Here is a 20,258-nt window from a genome sequence, read left to right as displayed (position 1 = left end):
TTCAAGATCCTGATTTTCCTCAAAACCCAGGCCTCCCCAGGAAGAAACCTTGCATTTCTCGGGCTTGGCAAACAATTTCAGCTTGATGGCAGTATTGTACCAGAAATAACACCTCACCTTTTTGCCAGGACCTCTCCCTCCTCCCTCTGCTATACAAAAAAATGGTGTCTGGCCTCCCTAAAGCATGGCAGGTTACCATCTTGTCTACTTTTGGGGAGGGAGCTCCCACATCTTCTGCTGAATCTTCAAATTTCTTGCCTTTTTGTTGGGGGGCAGTACATTAGGTTTCCTTCTGTTCCAGGAGGTGAGATTTCTCCCTACTCAGGCTTCCTGTGGGTGGACAGAATTAAAGCCATCCATATCTGCATCCTTAGTGATCCAGCTTGGTTAAGACCTCAAGAAATAGAGTGAGTGCCTGCATATAGTTTACCCACCCATCCCCCCACTGTCCACTGGGGAGCATTCCAACTTGAGATTTCTTACATTTCACTAAAAAGCCAGTTTGAAAATGAATTTCAATTTTGTTCCTCTTTTGGAAAGTACACACCTTAAATTCAGGTGTACTGCAAAGAATCACACCTTAGAGAACAATATAAAATGTTGTCCTTGCTAGGTACCACCCAGTCAATTTTGCCTCATAGCGACTCAATGTGACAGTAGAACTGCCTCATAGGGATTCTTAGACTATACTCCTTAGGGGAGCAGACAGACATGTCTTTCTCCCAGGTAGTGGCTGGGTGTGTTCCAATTGCCCCGCACCCTCATAATATTCCGGCAAGAGCTTGTTATCATGTCCTTACTGGCCATGGCTCACTGTGCTCTACCTACGAGGGATAAAAAAAATCATGGGAGGAACAGGTAGAAGGGCTCAACTCACAGGTGAAGGCAAAGGCCTTCAAGAACTGGTTCTCTTCAATGGGTTCCCAACAGTCTCTTCCCATTGGAGGCTAAGACTGCTCCTTCCCACTAGAAAGGTGGGTAGCCAAATGATCCTCTCTTAGTCAGACGGCATCAAAGGGCTCCAGGCTACAATGGTTTTCTTCTCTCTCTTGCAATGAAGGACAGTGACTTCTCATCCTCGGCTTCTCACCTTAAGGTGTACTAAGATCATCTCCATGCCCCTCGATGCTTTTCTAATGTGGAGTTACACAATCAAGATGTCACTAAAGATACTTCTCTACCATGCTGGAAAGCTACTTAATACTCTAACGATATAAAAGAACTAGTCTATCAGTGTGGCTCTGCTACATGAATGGATCACTGTTGGAAATCTCCCTTCCTATGGTTTGTTCAAATACTAGAAATTACTGTATATCTTCAAAATTAATAGTCATGTACATCCTGGTTTTTAAAGTGAACAAACAAAAAAACAACACTCACCCGTAAGTCCACCACCGAGAGATGAGCGCGGTTCTCTCTCCTGTCTTGCTTTCCAGACCAACTTCCTCAGCAAACAGATGCACAGACACCCAGGCCGGATTTGAGGAAAGTCAGGGTCTCGGAAAAGGGCAAAGGACAGAGTCCTGCAAGGTCCAGAGCTCCCAGGACTCCATTTTGGTTTGTCAGAGTGATAGTCAAAGGTAGCCGTGTATACTCCACCCAGGCAACAGATATTCGCTTGGCTGAAATATAGAAAAATTTGCTGCTTACTTGTTTTTAAATGCTACTAGATCAGCTGTAAGAATAACAACAATTTCTGAATAGTGATGAATTACAACTCTGTTCTACTTTTGGAAAATGTAATAATTCAGAGGTATTTCAATGGACTGAATCTTACAGAATTCCTCTGAAATCTGAAAGTACTTGCTGCAAAGCTTTTTCATGTGTGCCAAGTACACGTCAGAAGACAGTGAGGTCAATGCCTTGTGACACCTTCAGGAATCCCAAGTAGACACTGCCCATTTGGCGCCCCTCATTGGAAGTCCATAGGTCAGAAGGAGACCCCAATGGTGCCACACAGGCAGACGACCTCCTAGAGGGCCCTTTGTTTTAGTCTCTACTGTAAAGCTCTATATGAAATTTTGCTGCATTGCACACTCACGACACACATATATACATTCACACACACAAAAACATACACATCCATACTTTTGTTATGTTTATCTTTAACTGCTATGGAGGTGCCGCTGTGCACAGAACCTCATCCCATTTAAAAAAGCATTCATTATTATTGTACTAGGATCACTTCTAAGCCTGTTCCTCTCCCTTCCTCTTCTTCTCCCGACACTCCTAATAGTGAGAAACAGATTAAATCTTTCTCTTGGTGCTTTCAATAGGGTTAGAAAGTGATCCAAAACCTAAACATGATTACTGATTCCAATGCTAACAATGCACACTCCCATGGGAGCATGTCTAGATAGGAGAGATGTTTGTGTACTTCTCTGGGTATGGAGGGTGCTCTAGTTTCAACTCAGCAGTAATGATCACTAGACTGGTAATATCATTAGATGTTGTCTTTATGCACAAAGTGGAAACCTAGGCAGTTTAGTATGTTCTGCAGAAATGGAGACTGTAGCTACACAGTTCCTTTAGGAACTTGGTTTAAATCTTTGATATTTGAAAGAATGCATGCTGATGGGTCAGTTAAATACGGAAAAAGATTCAGAAAGAAACCAGAAATGGATTTAACTTGTGATCCAAGATGGAGATTATCTGGTAGCTATAATTTGTGATTCTCACCTTACCAACTTTCTTGAAAAATTTTTTTTTTCTCGAGTACATTTTCCTTTGGCATTCAGAGTTCACAAGGAATACAACATTTCCCATTTCTCCCAAACATGGCAGCTACCAATGTCAAGGCTTCACTGTTCCCTGAGCCCGGCAGGCCTGGCAGCCTTGTAACTGTTTGTTGGAAACCTGGCCTTGCTGCTTTCACACCAGCTCTGCAGGCAGCCCTGTGAAGTGCTAGGATCCTCTAAGTACCTCCCAATCTAGCCTTCCTCTTATCACAGGCCTTATCCACAATATACACCTAGAAAGGCTTGAGACCATGCACAAAAACATCTACTTAAAGGGACTGTTGATTCACAAATGCCAGTCACCTTTTCCTCCTTTCCTCTCCCTCCATTGTTCCGACTAGAAAATCCAAGCCAGACCAAGATGCCATCTATAGCTTCCAAGCGGGGTTTACAGCACTGACGTATTGGGGGAAATATTTTCTTTCTTTCACGATTGTCCTAGGAATATATATGCACATACATACATACGAGTATCAGATAGATATGTGTAAAATTGTATACATGAGTATCAGTATGAATATATGTATACACGAACATTTATTGTTATCTATTGCTACATCTACTTCTATAAGACCCTCAGTCAATACTGCTTTTGATAAATGCCCAGATTTTTGTTCAAGTGTAGATATACAAGTCTTCTTGGGTAGGACTTTAGGTTTTACTTGTTTCTTAAGTGAAGAGGAGTATCTTGATTTCTCTCTTATCCTTGGATCTTTGGCTTTTATGGATTCACTTAGTTACCTCATACAGGGCAAGAGAGACAAGTTAGGGCATTGTGGTGTCAGAAGTAATGACCAGTGGCCATGGCTGGTTGGACAGGCTCCAGGTCTCATCCCTGAGTTGAACGGAGTCAAGATACATGTTCCCCTCTACAGCCCCAAGAGCAGTGCTGTGCCCTTTGGTGCTTGGTGCCGTCTTTAACTGAAGCTGGCTGCAGCCAAGGGAGGTTGACCCACCTTCTGCTCCGGGGGCCACGGGTATGAGGCAAACTGCTCCCAGCCCCAGTACTGAGGTGCCTTCTCAGTGGCTTGCACTAGTCCCTCACAGACACAGTGGCTACCAAAGGCTGAGCCTTGGCTTCCTGTGACAGACATGCCTGACACCATGGCTGTTGGCCTCCTCCGGACCCAGCTCCACAGCTTCTTAGGTAGGCCCCCAGATCGGGGTAAAGTTGCTCAAAGAGTCATGAGCATCTGGATGTGTGAGTCTATGTTTATTCATGCCTGAGACCCTGTCTTTCTCGAATCCCACAAGTCAACCAGAAACAACATGCTGGGTCCGTGTGCTTCTAAAACAGTTTCCACTTGATGGCAGTTGCTACAGAAATACGTGTGCGCTCATTCCCCCCGCCCCCCATACCTCTCCCTCCACCCTTTGGTACCAAAAAAGAAAAGGAAACCAGTATCCATTCTTCCTACAGCATGGCGCCTAGTCATTTTGTCCACTTTTGTTACTTCAGCTCCTATATCTTGTGCTAAATCTCGCAAGCACTTGCCTCTGCAGAGGGACCTTAGGCTTCCTTCCCTGCTGAGGAGGAGGAATGACTCCACACCAGATACCCTATGTGTGGAGAACCTAAAGCCATCCATATATGCAACCTTAGTGCTTCAGTTTAGCTGTGTTCCCAAGAAATAAACTGTATCCCTCCAGAGCGTCCACCCATCCACCTTAGCCACCTCCACAGCTTCTTGGGTAGGCCCCCAGGAGTCAGGGCCCAGAGAAAGAGTAGGGCATTGTGGCAGCAGGAATGAAACACTGTCCAGTTCTCCGCCATCCTCACCACTGTTGTTATGCTTGAGCCCACTGTTACAGCCACGGTGTCAATCCATCTCATTGAGGGTCTTCCTCTTTTTTTGCTGACCCTTTACTTTACCAAGCATGATGTCCTTCTCCAGGGACTGATCCCTCCTGATAACATGTCCAAAGTATGTGAAACGAAGTCTCGCCACCCTTACTTCTAAGGAGCACTCTGGCTGTACTTCTTCCAAGACAGATTTGTTCATTCTTCTGGCAGTCCATGGTATATTCAATAATCCTTGCCAACACGATAATTCGAGGAATCAATTCTTCTTCAGTCTTCCTTACTCATCATCCAGCTTCTGCATGCATATGAGGCGACTGAACATACCATAGCTTGCTGTGATCAGAATTAGATAGTGCCTGGCTACTACCAATGACCACCCTGACAGGGAATACTATTAATTGACAGTCCCAGAAAGAGCGGGAGAAAAGTGTGGAGCAGAACTCAAATTCACGTAAAAAGACCAGACTTAATGGTTTGACATAGACTGGAGGAACCCACGAAACTATGGCTCCCGGATGCTCTGTTAACCCAAAAGTGATACCATTCTCGAAGCCTACTGTTCAGACAATGATTAAAAAGTAATATAAAACAGAAAATAATACTCATGAGGAATGCGCTCCTTAGTTCAATCAGATACAAGACACCAAATGGACGGCTCCTGTTCCGAGGCAGGATGAGAAGGCAGAAGTGACAGGAACTGGTTGAATGGACAAAAGGAAATGAGGGTAGAAAGGGGGAGCGTGCTGTCACATTGTGGGGATTGCAAGTAATGTCACAAAACAATATGTGTATAAATTTTTGTATGAGAAATTAACTTGAGCTGTAAACTTTCACAGGAAGCACAGTAAAAAAAATAAACAACCAAAAGGGAAATAAAGAGAATGTTCACCCACTATGAAGAATGTAACCAATGTTATTGAATAACTTGTATAGAAATTGTTGAATGGGAATCTAAACTGCTGTGTAAACTTTCACCGAAAACACAATAAAATATGATTAAATCCTCCCCCCCGCCGCAAAAAAGGAACATACCATGGCTTGGGTCAGGTGCACCTTAGTCCTTAGAGTGAAATCTTTAACACTTTAAAGAAGTCTTTTGCAGTAGATTTGCCCAATGCAATGCGTTTTTGATTTCTTGACTGCTACTTCCATGGGTGTTGATTGTGGATCCAAGTAAAATGAAATCCTTGACAGCTTCCATCTTTTCTCCGTTTATCATGTTGCTTATTGGTCCAGTTGTGAGGATTTTTTTCTTTATATTGAGGTGTAATCCATCCCGAAGGTTATAGTCTTTGATATTCATCAATAACTGCTTCAACTCCTCTTTACTTTCAGCAAGCAAGGTTATGTCATCTGCATATCGCAGGTTGTTTAATGAGTCTTCCTCCAATTCTGATGCCACGTCCTTCTTCATATAAACCAAGTTCTCGGATTATTTGCTCAGCATACAGATTCAGTAAGTATGGTGAAACAATACAACCCTGACGCACACTCTTCCTGATTTTAAACCATGTAGTATCACTTTATTTGAACAACAGCCTCTTGGTATATGTACAGGTTCCTTATGAACACAATTAAGTGTTCTGGAACTCCCATTATGCATAATGTTATCCATAACTTGTTATGACTGACAGAGTCGAATGCCTTTGCATAGTCAATAAAACACAGGTAAACATCTTTCCAGTATTCTCTGCTTTCAGCCAGAATCCATCTGACATCAGCAATGACACCCCCATTCCACGTCCTCTTCTGAATCCGGCTTGAATTTCTGGCAGTTCCTTGTCAATATACTGCTGCAATCACTTTTGAATATTTTTGAATATCTTCAACAAATTTTACTCGTGTGTGATATTAATGATACTGTTTGATAATTTCTGTATTATTGATGGATCACCTTTCTTTGGAACAGACTTTAAGTACGGATCTCTTACCCAGAAGGTAGCATGAACAATACACTCTTCTGCTTCTTGCTTTCACAAAATACATGTCCTGGCCTTTGCACATATGTCCAGAGAAGAAGTCCTCCTGGATACTTTTAATTTCCTTTCTAACGACTGCTTAGTGTTCCCCCTCACGGGGGTGGGAAATGGTAAGTTATTTATTCTGAGCTCTTCTGACACTAGGTTTACAATGTCCTTCTTTGCTATCGCCCTTTCTTCCTTCCATTTTCCCTTCTATCCTTCCTTCTATTGGATGTCCCCAATCTCTCTATCTCATCCTCTTTCTCTATCTCTTTCATTAATAAATGCTTTGAGACAGTGTATTACCTCATGATACTGTGTATATGCAGGTACTTTTTATAGGAAATGCCATGTCAGAAGACATGGCTGCGCTCTCAGAGACCTATATCCTTAGTCCTTGCCTGGATGAGGTAGCTCATGTGTCCATAAAATCCAATGAGACCACGATAAGAGAAAAAATATCGAAGAACTCATCCTGCTTCAATCAACAAGTCAATTTCCTGTGAAAGGTAAAATCTTGCCCGAGAAGACCTGTATATCTACACGCTAACAAAAATTTAGGTACCTGTTAACATGGAATTGTAACTTAGCAATCTTATAGAAATAGATGTAGCAACAGATAAAGATACACATGCATGCAGTCTAACAGAAATAAACCCTTCCTTTGTTAAAGTAAAGCAAGGAGATTTATTACAGGTTTGTTAACAGCCCAAACCGTGGAAATCATCTAATTTTACAGAGAGAAGAAAGGCTTCCAAAATGGCGAAGTGGCAGAGAACTTTTAATGGGTGAGAATAAAGGACTTGAGCTATACTATTTTGATTGGACATTACCAACTTATATTAATACAGGGCAGTTTATTGGAAGTAGGGCTAGGAGGAGGAAGTTTACAGGACATTTCTCTCTTAGAAACAGCTTGTTCAAGTGAAATTTTTCTTGTTAGTAGTTGCCTAGGAGATGTAGGTAAGAGTCAGCATCACAGTCTTCAGTATTCTTCCTGAGACATTCTTTCAGGAAGGGTCTTGATAGCTCCTATGAAACAATTTACATATATTAAAAGAAAGACAAGATGGAGTAGGGCCCCGAACTCTAAAGCAGCCATTTTACTTTAGTCAAGGGCCTCAGTTTACCTGCTCTTCCTCATTCTCTCCTTTTGATCAAAAATTTCTGTGAACATCTTTTGATCACTTTTTGAACAAGTTTTTTTTCTCTGTGGACTTGAAAGTTTGTGTTGTTTTGGTGGCTGCTTAAGTTTCATGAGCTTTTACACTATCGTTTTTAAGTGGCCAGTGTTAATGACAAGTCTTTGCACTGCTTGGTTTTTTTTAGGTTGACATTCAGCTTTTCTGATTTCATAGAGGTGAGTTAGTAAAGAGCGGGGCCACATTAGAGGAACAACTTGACTATTTCAAATGGTTAATCTATTTTGTTGTAGAGATACGCAGTTTCTATATATGTAAGCAGCATGGCATTCTTATGCTAGGTTTTGAGGGCAACAATAGTCAGAAGTAGAATACTTAAGGAAAGCTCTGCAATGCAAAAATACTAGTAAAAAATAAAAAAGGCAAAACCCATAGCTGTCCAATCGATTCCGAGTCTTAGTGACCCTACAGGAGAGAATAGAACTGCCCCGTAGGGATTCCAAGGAGCTGCTGGTGGATTCGAACTGCCAACTGTTTGATTAGCAGCTGTAGCTCTAAACTACTGCCCCACCAGATCTCCCTAATCAGGAAGGGTCATAAAAATTGTATCGATTCCAAAATAAATTCAGTGCTAAGGTGCCTTCTCAGTGGCTTGAATTACTTCCGCACAGACATGGCCACCACCTATGGCTCTGAATTGGCTTCCTGTTGCACATCAGCCAGACAGCAAGGCTGTGGGCCTCCTTCGTAACCACTTCTGCAGCTTCTTGGGTAGACCCACTTTGGGCCACATATGTCCCATGACTTACTGGGTTCAAAACATGCAGGATTCTATGTTTACTCATGCCTGGGACCCTGACTTTCTCTAATCCTACATGTCAACCGAACACAACATGGAGGGTCCGTATGCTTCAAAAAGTTTCCGCTTGATGGCAGTATTGTGACAGAAATACTGCCGCACTCTTCCTCCAGGATCTTACCCTCCGCCCTTTGCTATCGAAAAAAATGCCAACCACTATCCAGTCTCCCTAAAGCATGGTGCTTACCATCTTGTCCACTTTTGGGGCTCTAGCTCTCAGGTCTTGTGCTAAACTGCAAGCCCTTGTCTCTGAAGAGGGGTATTAGGTTTCCCTCCTTCTTTAGTTGGAGGAATGGCTGTATACCAGACACCCTGTAGGTGGATGATCTTAAAAAAAAAAAAAAAAACAACCCCAGTAGCATCCACTGGATTCTGACTCATAGCTACCCTATAGCCATCAATATCTGCAACCTAAGTGTTCCAGATTAGTCCGGACCTCAAAAACTATAAAGTGTCCTCACCTTAGACTTAAAGACACAAACAAATTAAAACTTAAAGGATAGATAAAAATATATCAAGTAAACAACACTCAAAAAAGAGCAGGAGTGGCAATATTAATATCTGACAAAATAGCTTTTAAAGTAAAATCCACTACAAAGGATAAGGAAGGACACTATATAATGATTAAAGGGTCAATACACCAGGAGGACATAACTATAATAAATATTTACACACCCAACGACAGGGCTCCAAAATACATAAAACAAACTCTAACAGGACCGAAAAGAGAGATAGACAGCTCCACAATAGTAGTAGGAAACTTCAACACACCACTTTTGCTGAAGGACAGAACATCCAGAAAGAAGCTCCACAAAGACACGGAAGAGCTAAATGCTACACTCAACCAACTTGATCTCATAGACATATACAGAACACTTCACTCAACAGCAGCCAAGTATACTTTCTTTTCCAATGCACATGGAACACTCTCTACAATAGACCACATATTAGGCCATAAAGCAAGCCTTAAAAGAATCCAAAGAATCAAATATTACAAAGCATCTTTTCTGACCATAAAGCCATAAAAGTAGAAATCAACAACAGAAAAAGCAAGGAAAAAAAATCAAGCACGTGGAAACTGAACAACACCTTGCTCAAAAACTACTGGATTATAGAAGAAATTAAGGATGGAATAAAGGAATTTATAGAATCAAATGAGAATGAAAACACATCCTACCAGAACCTTTGGGACACAGCAAAAGCAGAGCTCAGAGGTCAGTTTAGAGCAATAAATGCACACATCCAAAGAGAAAAAAGGGCCCTAATCAAAAATTAACCCTACAACTGGAACAAGCAGAAAGAGTGCAGCAACAGAAGCCCTCAGGCACCAGAAGAAAGGAAATAGTAAGAATTAGAGCAGAATTAAATGAAATAGAGAACAGAAAAACAATTGAAAGAGTTAACAAGACCAAAAGCTGGTTCTTTGAAAAGATCAACAAAATTGATAAACCATTACCCAAATTGACAAAAGAAAGACAGGAGAGGAAGCAAATAACCCATATAAGAAATGAGATTGGTGATATCAAAACAGACCCAACTGAAACTAAAAGAACCATAACAGAATACTATGAAAAACTGTACTCTAACAAATTGGAAAACCCAGAGGAAATGGACAAATTTTTAGAAACTCATTACCTACCTAAACTAACACAGAGGTAGAACAACTAAATAAACCTATAACAAAAAAAGAGATTGAAAACATAATTCAAAAACTCCCAACAAAAAAAAGCCCTGACCCTGATTGATGGTTTCACTGGAGAGTTCTACCAAACTTTCAGAGAAGAGTTAACACCACTACTATTAAAGGTATTTCAGAGCATAGAAAAGGATGGAACACTCCCAAACTCATTCAATGAAGCCAGCATAACCCTGATACCAAAACCAGGTAAAGACACCCCCCCAAAAAAGAAAAGTACAGACCAATATCCCTCATGAACATAGATGTGAAAATCCTCAACAAAATTCTAGCCAATAGAATTCAACATGTCAAAAAAATAATTCACCGTATCAGGTGGGATTTATATCACTTATGCAGGGATGGTTCAACATTAGAAAAACAATCAATGTAATCCATCAGGTAAATAAAACAAAAGACAAGAACCACATGATCTTATCAATGCAGAAAAGGCATTTGACAAAGTCAAATACCCATTCATGATAAAAACTCTCCGCAAAATAGGAATAGAAGGGAAATTCCCGAATATAATTAAGGGCATTTATACAAAGCCAACAACCAACATCCCCTCCTAAATGGAGAGAGTCTGAAAGCATTCCTGTTCAGAACAGGAACCAGACAAGGATGCCCTTTATCACGGCTCTTATTCAAAACATTGTGCTGGAGGTCCTAGCCAGAGCAATTAGGCTAGAAAAAAGAAATAAAGGGCATCTAAATTGGTAAGGAAGAAGTAAAAGTATCTCTACTTGCACATATGATCTTATACAAAGAAATAAAACGTGTCCTTCCATGGAGTCCACCCACAGAGCACCCCAAGGACCACTTGGGAACATTCCAACTTGAGCTTTCTTACACCTCACCTAAAAGCCAGTTTGTTAAGAATGTTAATTTTGTTCTTTTGTAAAGAAGACACTTGTAATTGAAGGGTGCTGCCTGAAATCAGATCTTAAAGAACCAGATCCTCTGAGATATAAAGAAATCTTTCTGATAATCTCTTCTCTTTGGGAAGCGCGATCATCAACTTGACGTGTACAGTCCCAGATCTTTTCTGCTCCACTGTGCCTGTGGGACTATGGAGAACATATGGGAATATATTCCCAAGCCTGTTTCCTTCACCACACATGGAATACCAGACCTTCAGGGGATCATCAGCTCCTTAAACTCACTTGCAAATGGGAAAGAGATCTCTCCCTTATGGCCTGACAGGTATCAACCACACTGTGTAACAAGCGTACTCATTCTAGGATGTCCTGTGATAATTTATCCAACTGCTTACCTCTGGGTTGACCTTTACAATACAAAATGTATCTGTACACACACTCACATTTTCATAACTATGAAGTTAAATTCTGCATCAAAGCAAGTTACTAAAGAAACAGAAATACAGGGAGACAAGAAAGTGGATTGGATGCAAACAATGTAAGAATAAAAGAAAAAGAAAAATAAAGGTAGGTAGTAAAGAAAGTAGGAAAGAAGGACATCTAACACCTGTGTCAAAGGAAAAGCCCAGGATAAATAACCTATGCTCCTCCCCACCCCTACACAGGGAACACTAAGCAGTGGTTAGAAAGGAAGTGAATACTACCTGGTAAGGTTTTCTCTGCACAGATGTGCAAAGGCCAGGACATATATTTTGTGAAAGAAGCAAAATGCAGAACAGTATATTGCTTATGATAGGTTCAGTTAAAAGAAGAAATGCAAACATGAATCTGTACTTGCTTTCATGTGCATTAAGCACTGGAAGTGTATACAAGCAATAAATCTGGTTCTTATTAGAAGGAGTATTAAAATGAGAGATGGAGGAGAGAGGAACAGGCTTGGAAATGGGCCTAGAATAGTGATAATGGGTGATTTCTTTCAATGGGAGTAGCATCTATCCACAGAGGATCTAACTTTTTAGCTCTCCATGGCAGTTAAAGACAAAATAACCATGTATGTGATTGTGTATATGCATGTGAGGGTGTGAGTATAATATGCAGCCAAACCTTAAGTAGACCTCTCCAGTAGAGACTGAAAAGTAAATGTCCCTGGCAGTTGTCACCTGTCTGTGTGGCACCACTGGACCCTCCTTCTGAATCATGGACCTCAAACCTGGGGCACCAAATGGGCAGTATCTACCTGGGATTCCTGAAGGTTGAGCCAGGTTACAGACCTGTCTTCTGACCTGCCATGGCCACTGGTAACAAGTCCTGCTGCCGCCACAATGCTGCCACAATGCTGCCACTCTCTCTCTGGGGATGGGCTCCTGAGTTCTTGGCCTGAATGAGTTAGCCCATGAGTCCAGAAAAGCCAGAAGGCAATGATAAGAGATGAAATCAAGGTCCTCATCCATACTCAAGCCAAGAATCAATTTCTTGTGAAAGCTAAAATCCTCACCAAGAAGACCTGTGTATCTAAGTAAATAAATATCTGGCTACCTCTTAGCAGGCAATTCTGACATAGGAGCCTTACAGAAATAGATGTAGCAATAGATATAAACAAACATGCATGTATACATACACTAATATGTATGTGTATGTGTGTATATACATATATATATACACATACACACACACAGATATATATATATATATATATACACCCTGGGTGGCACAAACTGTTTCTGCTCAGCTACTAAGCTTAAGGTTGGCAGTTGGAACCTACCCCGTAGTGGTGCAGAATAAAGGCCTGGTCATCTGGTTCTGTAAAGATGAAAGCCAAGACACACTCTGAAGAGAACATCTGAGGGGTATGTTTGAAATATCTGAAAATTTTTTAGACAAATTAACTTACATCAAACTGCCCAAATGAATTCTGAGTCGTCCCCTCCCCCTCCTCCACCCAGACTATAACCACCACTAATCTTGCCTCTACAGGTCGTATCTTACTTAAGACAGGGTTCAGTTCCGATGGCTCTGGTGTAAATTGGTTCTGATATAGTCAGTTACATCATTTTTGCTTTAATTTTATCATTGCCTTTTATTATCAGTATTTATAATCCCATCTTTATTTGTCTTTGGGGTTTGGAAAATGTTACATGTACATTTTAACACATACATACATAAAAGTTACACAAACCATAAAAATTTAATGATGAAGAAGAGCTGGAAGACATTGGCATTTTGTCATTTGCAGTAACAACTCCACTTGTGGAAGGTTATGGATCATCTGGATTATGTCTGGGAATGAGGATGGCATTTACAGTAGAAAAATTAGTGACAGTTGTCTACATGGTCTTTTTTTTCATGTATTTCGCAGTAACATCTCAGTGTATCCCAAATCTGCATATCAACTTTAGTAAAGAGATCAGCGTTTGTGTCCATGATTTGAAGCAATTGAAGCCCCTGATTTAGTTCAGAAAACTAAATGTATACAATGTGTTTTGAACAGTAAATCAAAAATTGAACATCTTGCAGTGAATACCTGAGAATGATAACATCAGCAAACTACATGCTGCAACACTATACGTAGTACATATTACTAAAGAGAAGATGTACAAAAAAAATAGGATGGTTCATCATAACGTATATACGGTATAAGTCGAGGACTAGCTGTATTTGCTCATTCTGGATGTTAAAAATAAATGGGTGTCTTTTTTCTCTGGCTTCTTAACCCTAGCATGTTTCAGAGGTTTATCCATGTTCTTGCATCCATCAATAACTTCATTCCTTTTACTTACTAATAATCCTGTATTAGAGATATGTCACATTTTGCCATATTTGCTGCTATAAGCATTTGTACAAGTTTTTGTTTTCCATTATATTTCAGTTTTGTCAGTTCTCTTCCTTAAATATAAATTTGAATTCCAATTTTAAATGTCTCAGTGTTGTGTGTAAATTCGTCTGTGTGCACAACAGACCATGCGCTGAAGTCGACTGCAAAAATAGAATTAACTAGCAATTTGCCAACATATCAAACTGGTAAAATCTTTAGGCCTGAACCCTGCTGTCCACTCTCCCTGGATAATTGTGTAAGCCCACAAATTATTATTATTAATAAAATTTAACCAGTTTATGAGTTTTCATGATTCTACCAGGGACAATTTTATTTCTTGCAATATGCTTCTATTTGAAACCAATATTTCCAATAAAAAACTCGTTCCCCTCCCCGCAAAACAAAAAAGATTCCAATTAAGAAAACGCTGTGGGGGCAGTTCTACTCTAAACAGGGTTGCTAAGAGTCATTTTCTCCTCAATGCCAATGTGTTTTTTGTGGAGTATCTAGTGGACAAGATTGGACAGAGGCTCATCATGGGTTCCGCCTCCAGATTCACCAAGGACCCTGTTCTGTAACCTGGTTCTAGGCATGGTCTTTCACTGAGGTTCACAAGAGAGACTCCTGTGGCCCTGAGCCCACAATAGTTGACCCGCCTCCTGCTCCTGGGGCCAAGGGTATGAGGCAAATTGCCCAGAGCCCAGTGCTGAGGTGACTTCCCAGCGGCTTGCACTAGTCCCACCCAGACATGGCAGCTGCCAAGGGCTGAGCCTTGGCTTCCTATGTGTAACGTGCCTGGCACCATGGCTGTCAGCCTTGTTCTGGCCTACCTCTCTGGCTTTTTGGGTAGGGTCTCACCTTGGGCCACACATGCCCCATGACTCAGGGAGCTGTGGACATGCGGAACCCTGACTTTAGTTATGGCTAGCACCCTGACTTCCTCTAATCCCAAGCCTCCCCAGGAAGCAAGAAGGGTGGGTCCATGGTCTTTGAAAACAAATTCCGCTTGATGGCAGTATTGTTCCAGAAATACCAGTAAGCTCTTCCATTAGGACCTCACCCTCCGCCCTTTGCTACTGAAAAAAAAAACAGAGGAAAAAACCAACCAAAGTCCTGCCCTCCAAAATCTTGGTGGCTCCCTATCTTGTTCACTTTTGTGTCTCCATCTTTCATATCTTGTGCTGTCTCCCAAGCCGTTGCCTCTGTAATTGGGTGTAAGTTTTCCTTATTTCCAGACTAGGAGGAATTCCTCCCCACCTAGGCATCCTGTAGGTGGATGACCTAATGCCATCCATATCTGCATCCTTAATACTCCAGTTTAACTGAGACCTCAAGAAATAGACTGCATCCCTTCACAGAGTTCCAGCCACCCAGCACCTGACTGCTCACCAGGGAACATTCCAACTTGAGCTTTCTTAAACCTTTCCGAAATGCCAGTTTTAGAAGAATTTTAACTTTGTTCCTCTTTTGGAAAGTACACACCTGTGTAATTTAGGGGTTCTGCAAAGAATCAGATCTTAAAGAATCAGATGCTCTGAAACATAAAGATAGCTTCCTGATAATCTTTTTCTCTGGGAAGCACAATCGTCAACTTGACATGTATAGTCCCAGATCTTTTCTGCTCCACCGTGCCTGTGAGACTATGGGAGAACATACGGAAACGTATTTCTTAAGTCTGTTTTCTTCATCACAAATGGAATACCAGACCTTCAGGGGATCATCACCTCCTTTGACTCATTTATAAATGGGAAAGAGATCTCTCAGATAGGGACCTAGGTGGGCAGGAAATAAAGAAGGAAGGAAAGACATCCAAAACCTAGTGTCAAAGTAAAAGCCCAGGATAAATAACCTATGTGCCTACCCACTCCCACAGAGAGGAACACTAAGCAGTGGTTAGAAAGGAAGTAAACTACCTAGCAGGAGGTTTGCTCTGTACAGAATGGCAAATGCAAGGGCACATGTTTTGTGAAAGCAGCAAAATGCAGAAGAGAATTGTGATGGTGAAGGTTGTATGTCAACTTGGCTGGGACATGATTCTCAGTGGTTTGCCAGTTATAATGTAGTTTGGCAGTTATGTTATGATGTAATCACCTCCATAATGGGATCTGATGTAATGTAATCACTTCCATGATAAGATCTATTATGAGCAGCCAGTCACCTGAAAGGGTGTTTCCTTGGCCGTGTGGCCTGCATCCAATATAGGTGCTTTCACAATGGCTTGCACTAGTCCCACCCAGACATGGTGGCCACCAAGGGCTGAGCCTTGGCTTCCTGTGCCCAACGTGCCTGGCACCTTGGCTGTCTGCCTTGTCCTAGCCCACTCTCCCAACTTCTTGCATTGACCGCCGCCTCAGGCCACACTTGCCCCATGACTCACGGAACTCTGGATAAACTGGACCCCACTCTAAGGAAGGTTAAGAAGAGGAGTGAAAGGAGAAAGAGGACCAGGACTGGAAGTGGTCCTCATAGAATGGTAATATATATTTTCTTTGAATGGAATGTGTAGGACCCTGACTTCTTCTCATCCCAGGTCTCCCCAGGAAGCAACAATTCTGGGTCTGTCAGCTTCGGAATAAATTTCCGCTTGATGGCAGTATTGCACCAGAAATACTAGCACAATCTTCCCCCAGGACCTCAACCTCCGCCCTTTGCTATTGAAAAAAACACCAACTAGTGTCCAGCTTCCCTAAAGTATGGTTCCTCACCATCTTCTCCACTTTTGGGGCTCCAACTTCCATATCTTGCGCAGACTCTCTCAATCCTTTGCCTTTATAGGGGGGCCTTAGGTTTCCTTTCATCCTGATGAGGAAGAATGACTCCCCACCCAGGCGCCTTGTGAGTGGACAAACTAAAGCCATCCATACCCCCATCCTTAGCACTCCAGCTAAACTGAGATCTCAAGAAACAGACTGCATTCCCGCAAAGAATTCACTCACCCAGCACCCGACTTCCCACCGACTACCCACCGGGGAACATTCCAACTTGAGCTTTCTTACACCTAATTGAAAAGCCAGTTTGATATGAATTTCAACTTTGTTCCTCTTTGGGAAAATACTCACCTACAATTCACAGACGCTGCCAAGAATCAGATCTTAGAGAACCAGGTCCTCTGAAAAATAAAGATATCAAAAACGCATTGTCGTTGAGTTGATTCCGACTCACAGCAGCCATACAGCACAGAATAGAACTACCTCATAGGGTTTTCAAGGCCATAATCTTTATAGAAGATGACTGCCACATCTTTCCCCATGGAGTGGCTTGAACCAAAGACCATTCGGTTAGCAGCTGAGCACTTTAACTACTGCAGCACCAGGGCTCCAAGATCCTTTTCAACCATGTTGGAAAATCGCTTGATCCTACACCAACGTCACCATGGCATACATTATGCTGGGAGTCTCCCCTTGATGAGGTTTTCTCAACTCCCAGAATACACTGCAGTTTTTACAAGATGACAGACAACAGTGTCATGCACAACCTGCTTTTGAAAGGAGAATCAATAGAAAAAAGTGCAGTCACCCAAAACACCACAGCCTAGAGGTGACCAGTGTTTTGTCCTGTCTTTTTTTCTAGTCTGTTTACACTGCACCAAGAGGTCCAATAACATGACTTGACTTATGATCACCACAGTGATGGTAAAATGGTGTCCATGTAAACTCAACCCACCTGACACACATATTATTTGCTACGCTGAAAATATATATAGATATATTTCTCTTTTTTTTCCTTAATGTTACTAGATGAGGAACAGGAAAAACAATAGTTAGTTAATAAATCATAATATGAATTTCAACTGGATTCCTCTTTTGCAAATTACACAAATATAATTCAGGGTGTTGGAAAGAATCGTATCTCCCAGAACGACCTCCTGTGAAATCCGAAGGTACTTGTCCCGGAAATCTCTTTTTTGTCAGAAGCACAATGTTCACTTTGACCTGTATAACTGCAGATCTTTCCTCCTCCACTCTGTGCATTTGTGAATGTGCCAGAACATAGATGAACATATTCACAAGCCAGTTTCTTCCACCACAACTGGAATACCAGACCTCCCACAGATCATCAGGTCCTTTGACTCACTGATGAATGGCAACCAGATTTCTCCCTTATGGCCTCACAGATATCAACCACATTGTCTTTTGAGGAATAAAGTTATTTATTCTAAGATGAGGCCCTATTATACTTCAACCTACTACTTACCTCTCAGTTGACATTGACAATATAACATGTGTTTACATACATACTCACACTATCATGAAGTTATACTTTGCCTCATGGAAGTTATTAAAGGAAGAAAGATACAGAAGGGGAAAGAGAGCAAAAGAGAGAGGGAAAAATAGAAGAAAGGAAGAAATGAAGGAAGGCAGGAAGAAAGGTCATACTAAACCAAGTGTCAAAGGAGAAGCCCTGGATAAATCACCTATGCCTCTACTCACCTTCAAACAGGAAATCTCTATGTAGTTGTTAGAAAGGAAATGAAAACTATCTAGCAGGATGTTTCCTCTGCACAGAGGTGCAAAGGCCAGGCCATATATTCTGTGAAGGCAATGAAGAAGAAGAATATATATTGCTCAAGCTGCCCTCCGAGGTAGGTGAAAAGGTGAAATACAAACATAAATATGTCTTTGCCTTCATGTACGCTAAACATAGAAAGCAAACACGAGGAAAAATTAAATATGCTTCACACTATAAGGAAGTTTGGGACAAGGGATGAAAGGAGAGAGAGGACCAGGACTGGAAGTGGTTCTAATACTCTGGTAATGTATATTTTCTTTGAATGGGCCAAGGCTGTATCCAAAGCGGTACCTATATGGCAGTAAAAGACAAAAGCAAACACACTCACTCACTCACACACTCTGTATGTGTGTGTATATATGCTGTATACACACACACACACACACACACACACACTGTGTATACATACTCCATCCTCGTCATTAAGGTCGACTCTACTTTGTGAAGGCAGCTTTCAGGACCTTCATTTGCTGATGTGGCATGACTTAAAATGTGAAGAAAAAGCTACAAACATCCATTAGTAACTGGAACATGGAATGTACAAAGTATGAATCAAGGAAAATTGGAAATCGCCAAAAATGAAATGGAACACATAAGGATCGATATCCTAGGCATTAGTGAGTGGAAATGGACTGGTATTGACCATTCTGAATCGGACAATCATACTATCTACTATGCTGGGAATAACAAAATGAAGAGGAATGGCATCACATTCATCATCAGAAAGAATATTTCAAGATCTATCTTGAAGTACAATGCTGTCAGAGATAGGATAATAGCCATATGCCTAAAAGGATGACCAGTTAATACAAGTATTATTCAAATTTACACACCAACCATTGATGTCAAAGATGAAGAAACTGAAGATTTTTACCAACTTCTACAGTCTGAAATTGATCAAACACGCAATAAGCTGCATTGATAATTACTGGTGATTGGAATGCGATCGCTGGAAAGAAAGGAGGATCTGTAGTTGGAAAATATCTCCTTGGTAACAGAACTGACACTGGAGATCGCATGATAGAATTTTGCAAAACCGATGACTTACTCACTGCAAATACTTTTTTAAACAACATAAACAGCGAATATACACGTGGACCTCACTCGATGGAATACATAGGAATCAAATCGACTACGTCTGTGGAAATAAACATAGAGACGCTCACTATCATCAGTCAGAACAAGGCCAGGCGCCGACTTCAGAACAGAGCATCAATTGCTCACATGCAAGTTCAACGTGAAACTGAAAAAAATTAGAACAAGTCCAGGAGAGCCAAAGTATGACCCTGGGTATATCTCACCTGAATTTAGAGACCATCTCAAGAATAGATTTGACGCACTGAACACTAATGACCGAAGACCAGACAAGTTGTGGGAGGACATCATACGTGAAGAAAACAAAAGGTCATTAAAAAGACAGAAAAAAAGAAAAGACCTAAATGGATGTCAGAGGAGACTCTGAAACTTGCTCTTGAACGTCGAGTAGCTAAAGCAAAAGGAAGAAATGATGAAGTAAAAGAGCTGAACAGAAGAGTTCAAGGGCAGCTCAAGAAGACAAAGTAAAGTACTATAATGACATGTGAAAATTATAGATTGCTTTGGGCAAATCTGCTGCAAAAGACCTCTTTAAAGTGCTGAAAAGCAAAGATGGTGTTTTCAACCACCTCATATGCATGTGAAAGCTGGACAATGAATAAGGAAGACCAAAGAAGAATTGATGGCTTTAAATTGTGGTGCTGGCGAAGAATATACCGTGGACTGCCAAAAGAATGAACAAACCTGCCTTGGAAGAAGTACAACCAGAATGCTCCTTAGAAGCAAGGATGGCAAGACTACGTCTCACATACTTTGGACATGTTATCAGGAGGGATCAGTCC

General features: G+C 41.3%; 1 long non-coding RNA gene across 1 annotated transcript in view; it reads right to left on the bottom strand.

The window, feature by feature from the left end:
• Positions 1 to 823: 823 nt before the first annotated feature.
• LOC111821161 (uncharacterized) overlaps positions 824 to 20,258 on the bottom strand; it is a 33,061-nt gene continuing 13,626 nt past the window's right edge. The window contains exons 2-4 of the long non-coding RNA XR_002824625.1: positions 16,932 to 16,981; positions 12,823 to 12,922; positions 824 to 1,622 (exon numbers count right to left, since the gene is read on the bottom strand). This is a non-coding gene — a long non-coding RNA (uncharacterized LOC111821161). The remainder of the gene's footprint in view (positions 1,623 to 12,822; positions 12,923 to 16,931; positions 16,982 to 20,258) is intronic.

Source organism: Trichechus manatus, unplaced genomic scaffold, assembly GCF_000243295.1.
Source record: "Trichechus manatus latirostris isolate Lorelei unplaced genomic scaffold, TriManLat1.0 scaffold00068, whole genome shotgun sequence".
Lineage (NCBI taxonomy): Eukaryota > Metazoa > Chordata > Mammalia > Sirenia > Trichechidae > Trichechus > Trichechus manatus.
This window is presented reverse-complemented; position numbering and strand designations above follow the sequence as displayed.